The sequence below is a fragment of the Enhydra lutris genome, unplaced genomic scaffold (genome assembly GCF_002288905.1).
Source record: "Enhydra lutris kenyoni isolate GAN:26980312 unplaced genomic scaffold, ASM228890v2 scaffoldscaffold19, whole genome shotgun sequence".
In the NCBI taxonomy this organism is placed as follows: Eukaryota; Metazoa; Chordata; class Mammalia; order Carnivora; family Mustelidae; genus Enhydra; species Enhydra lutris.
The window spans coordinates 27,833,547-27,839,546 of NW_019154103.1; positions in this window are offsets into that span (position 1 = coordinate 27,833,547).

Below are 6,000 nucleotides of genomic sequence, written 5' to 3' on the forward strand. Positions count from 1 at the left end.
TGCTGAGCAGAGAGCCCGATGTGGGGCTCGATCCCAGGACTCTGAGATCATGACCTGAGCCAAAGGCAGAGGCTTTAACCCACTGAGCCACCCAGGCGCCCCTGTAGTACGCATTCTTGAGAGCACATGAGTGTCTGCATGTAAAACTTGCATGGGTGTATATGTTAATGAGTACATATAGGGGATGTGTGTGCATTTGTGTATCTGAGTGTCAAGTGTGATGCATGTATATATGTATGTGAGCGTGTATGGGAAATGCATGTGTGTCAGTTTAGGGTAGGGAATGCCTGTGCACAAGTGACTGTGTGTGCAGGGTTACACATAATTTATAGGATTGTCTTTTGGTAGTGTCTGTGTATGTATATGGATGTGCAGCAACATGCATATTTCTATGAGTGTCTGTTTATATGGAAATGTACATGTGTGTATGGGACTGTGTGTGAGATGTGCCTGTGTGAGTTCATGTATCTGTTTGAGGTTGTGCTTGTGTGTGTGCTTTCTGAGGGCATATATACTTGCATTTGCTCATGTGAAGTATGAGATGGCCTTGGAGATTGAGATGAGATGATCACATATCGGGGGGATTTAAGATTTGGCACTTACCACAGATGCAAAGGGAGGAAAATATTTAATGAAATAAAGAGTTCTCAGAATCAACCAAGATGTAGAATGAGTTGAAGTTACAAAAGGTGACTGGAGTACACAAAATGAAATCATTGGTCACCTTGGCCAACATAACCCAGATTAGAGGATGTCTAAGAATAACCAGGGAATTGAGGAGATGGTACGTAAAGACTATTGTTTCAAGAAGTGTGGTTATGAAGAACAGAGATAGGAGTTTTGTGTAATAGACAAAAGATGTGGCTGGGTTTTTTAGTTTTACCTTAGGATATGAATAGTAGGATACGTTTTAAATTTATAAGAATAATCTATTAGAAATGGAGAAACAAAGGCATCTAAAGATTTAGGTAAGGAGGATAGGATTCAGAAGACAGAGATTTTGGCTTTTGTAGTTTTAGGGACATTTCTTCTTCTGAAATAGGACTGATATAAAGAAAACATGCTTATTGAATAGATTTTAAGAAGTGGTGAAGGGAAGGTAAGAGTTACCCAATCTGATGGCTTCTATTTTGTCAACAAATAAGATGATACTCTAAATTATATGAAATAGCTGTTGCCAAAGGAAAAAAAAAAGAAATAAAAGACAAATATGATAGATTTGCAGGGAAGTTTTGAATGTCCTTTTAACCCTAATGGTCTTTAATGTTTTGGACCCAAATCTGAATGCTTAATTTTCAGAAGTAATGCTCACCCAGTCAGAGAGGAGTGTAGGAAATGGCATATATTGAGTTCATCATGGTTATGGATTGTTAGGTAATTTCAACTTCATCTGAAGGATATAAAGACTAAAGATTCGAGCCAGTTGCAAAGCTGTATTTATAATTGATGTTCATTGAATAGAAGCTGAAAAATGAGAACATGCAGAAAACGATAGAAAAATAGTTTGAGCCTACTTCACTGGATTGTTTAACTACATTTTTTACGTTTTACATTTCTTACTTTCTTCAGTGAAGTCTGTGGTGATCAAAAGCAAGTGGACTAAAATATAGGATGTTTCCTTTGTTATTTGTGAAGGTCTCTAATTCTTACTGTTGACCAAGTGTTCTAAGTAATAGAGAAACTGTACAGAATAAAGAAACAAAGGAAAGAATAAAGAAAAATAAAAATCCCTCAGTCCTTGGACTTTATATCCTAATGTCAATGGCAGATGATAAATAAATAAATGTTTTTCTAATATGCTGAAACCAATAAATGCTATAAATAAAACAAACATAGCTAATGACTGAAACATATATTCTTTAAATTGTGTTGTTGGACTAAACTAAAAAGTAACATTTAAAAAGCAATTTGATAAATGAAAAAATAAGCGATTAAGAATACTTGAGAAAAAAACAACACTTGATAAAGTACATTTAGGCAAAGGGAACAGCAAGTTAGAGGTCCTTAATTTGTGGCACACTCGACAAGTTTGAGGAAGAACAAGCAAGGAAGGTAATGTGGCTGTAGAAGATTGCATGCAAATTTTTAGAGATAGCCAAGGACCTATGATGGAAAAGTCAGGTTTTATTATCACGGTGGTGGAAACTTACTGAAATACTCTTACTAGAGCAATGCCATAATATGGCTCATGTGTTGAAATCACTGTGGTGGTTTTGGTGCCAATAGGAGGACAAGAGTAGAAACAGAGGCTTTGGGAGATTATGGAAACATTCCAGTCAAGACATGTATGGAATATGGTAGTGATGGTTGAGAATGGTTGTATCTCAGTTAACATTCCTAAGAATTTAACCATTGACTCACCATGTGCCCCAGCCATTGTACTCATAGGAATTTATTTGAGAAGTGAAAAAATGCCGTATTCTGGAGAGGAAGGCTAACGGTATTGCTTGCATAAACAAGTAAGAGCCATAACTGCATGGGAGCAGTTTTACTGAGCAAAGCATAGATCACTTTCTATATTAGGTTCCTTACTTCGAGTTTGCCGATTGATACAATTGGTATAGTGCTGGGATGTTGCTGAAAATACTGACAATCGGTATAATGATGGGTTGTTGAGAGGGATTGGTTGAATCTTAAATGCAGAGAAGGAGAACTTGGATTATTCCAAAGCTGATAATGGATATCTTTCAAAGAGAGGGGGTACTTTTAATTTCACTCTTGATTTTTATAATAAACCGTTACCTCTACATTGAAGTGTTTAAGTTCTGTGATAGCTAAGATGTGGTAACATGAAGAATTTGTAAGATGAAGTATAAGCTACACTTTTGACTTAATAATGAGAAGAAACACACATTTAAAACAAACATGCAAAGGTCAGTTAATGGAAAAAAAAATTCTACTAAAAATAATAATAAAAATACACATAAAGGGGCACTTGGGTGGCTCAGTTGGTTAAGTGACTGCCTTCGGCTCGGGTCATGATCCTGGAGTCCTGGGATCCAGTCCCACATCAGGCTCCCAGCTCTTCTCCCTCTGACCTTCCTTCTCATGCTCTCTCACTCTGTCTCTTACTCTCTCTTAAATAAATACATAAAATCTTAAAAAAAAATACGCATAAAAAGTATAACTCAGGGAGTTTGGCTGGCTTAGTCAGTAGAGTATACGACTCTTGATTTCAGGTTCCTGAGTTTAAGCCCCACATAGAGCTTACTTAAATAAGAAAGAAAGAAATATGACTCAGTAGAAAGTACACACTTTTTCCCTGAGGAAAAAAAATAAATGGACATGTAAAAATATTATTGAGAGGAAAGGAATGTAGTGCATTACTCATTTTTCCAACAAGGTAGATTTCTGAGACTATAGAATGTTGGGACTTGTGTTGTACTTTACTAGACATGTGTGAGAAAATGAAGGATGGTAAGCCTAATTTAGAAACTTGAGGATTTAGAGGGCATCTTTTTGTAGATGAGATAATTGTTATAAAATATCATTTAAAAAATATAATATATTGTACTTTCTTTTAAATTATTATTTTATGGCCCTCTGGGGTATTTAACCTTGTAAATCTCATTTGTTTCAACATTTGCCATTGACCTACTTCTCCAGAAGGCTCTATTTTAATGTATTTATGATCATATTTATATTTTATATGCTGCTAATTGGTCTTGTAGTACCTTGAGCAGGAACCTCATTTATCTTTGTCCCAGGACTTTAATGCAATTTTAGGTAGCCTATAAGAACTCTGTGAAGACACTTCAGGGACAAGAAAAGTTTTTTTAGAGTAGGCAGGAGCACATTAAACCTTTGTAACTCATTCCATTTAAAAACTATGTAAAAAATTATAGCAGTCCTAGGCGCTGTATTTCCTGACATACTAAAATGCCCTACATCAAAACAAATGAACCAAACAGCAACAGCAACACACACACACACACACACACACACACACACAAATAAGCAGAATAGTATTAGCACTGGGTCTTCATTCATTTAATGTATATTTGTTGGAGACCTAATATATGTCAAGCTCTGGGTCATATGTAGATTTATATGACATGCTGTGGTATTTTAAATGATACCAATTTTTAGATTGCTTAATGAATCAATTACTTTGTATTGAACAACTTAATATGAAATAGAAACACAAAAAATTATAAAATTTCATTTATGAAATCTTTCCCAAAACATTGTGTGATAATGCCTTTAAAAAGAAGAAAGGAGATGAATGGATAAAGAAGATGAAATATGTTTGTGTACATACAAGCACATGCGCGCATACACACAACACACACATACACACACACTGGAATATTACTCAGCCACAAAAGAAATGAAATTTTGCCATTTACAATAATGTGGATGGAGCTAACGCATATTATGCTAAACAAGTTAATCAGGAAAGACAAATACTATATGATTTCATTCATATGCAGAATTTAAGAAACAAAACAAAGGTTAAAAAAAAGACAAGCCAAGAAATAGACACTTAACTATAGAGAGCAAACTGATGGTCACAGAGAGGAGGTGGGTGGGGGAAATGGGTTGAATAGGTGATAGGGTTTGCATTATTTGTGAATGAACTATTTATATAATCTTTGCCTCCCTTCCTTTTCTAATTCCCTGATAACAAAAACAAAACAAAACAAAACAAAACAAAACAAACAAAAAACCCATAAGAATCTCTTGACAAGTATTGTATCTCATTGTTAAATAATTTAGGATCTAGGAACTAGCTGTCTTTGATGTATATCTGGAAACCAAAAAATGTTGAAAATGCCTCCCAGTTTTTGTCAGCACTCTTGATTTTCTTTATACAAGTATGACCATATTTTCTTTATTATATTAGAATTCACATTGTTAGTTTTTGATATAAACATGTCATATACAGAAATCATTTTTCCTTTAATTTCCCATAATTTGTAGAATCTAAAATAAAATTTGGCAGTTTATCTAGCTTTACCTCCTATTGTAATTAAATTCAGATTCTGTTTTATTTCCACAATTCAATTTGAGCTATATGAAGTTTCTGATTTTGAATCTAAAATTAAAATTGAACTTAAAGTTTCTAAAAATGTCTGCATGCAAGACACAGCTGAAACATTTTGAGAGACTACATACATGGAGGGAGGAATTAATATATTTACCAATTATTTGCCTCAAATTTTATTCTACATAAAAAACAATCTTTAGCATTATAACAGATAAAACTTTGTTTTAAAGAAATCTGGATTTAAATCCTAGATCTCATAAAATAACTGTACCTCAACAAGTGATTTAATAAATAGATAAATGATATGCAGCCAAGAAAAAAAAAGCTACCCTTTAATTTCAACAAAATTTTCTGATCATTGATTGATTTTTTTGGGAATATAAATTATGCTAAGGGATCTGAAGAAGATAGTTGAGTGCTAGAGGCAGTTATCCATAAGATATTTTATATTAGCATATAAGCTATTAGAATTATTTGATTTGATTAAATACTAAAAACCTGTCCCCAATTGCCTGGTTATTAATAACGCATCATTATAGCATAGAAAGGTAATATTGCAATATGTGACTTTGTTTTTAATGGCTTAAAAACACTGTTTTCTGAATTTCCTCTCACATCTGGAGGAATACATGGTAAAAGAAAAATAATCTGACCCCTGATTTCTGGGACAGAATTTTGGGTCTGATAGTATTATTTGGAAATCAGCTAAAATTGAATCTGTCCTTGACTGCTTCCATTAGGAATTTAAGATTGAAATGACAGCTTACATATTTAGTTGGAATAGACTAACTCTCTTTCAACTGATGAGAGTTTTGATTTAAAAGTGGAGGTTTGGGCGCCTGGGTGGCTCAGTGGGTTAAGCCGCTGCCTTTGGCTCAGGTCATGATCTCAGGGTCCTGGGATCGAGTCCAGCGTCGGGCTCTCTGCTCCGCAGGGAGCCTGCTTCCCTCTCTCTCTCTCTGCCTGCCTCTCCGTCTACTTGTGATCTCTCTCTGTCAAATAAATAAATA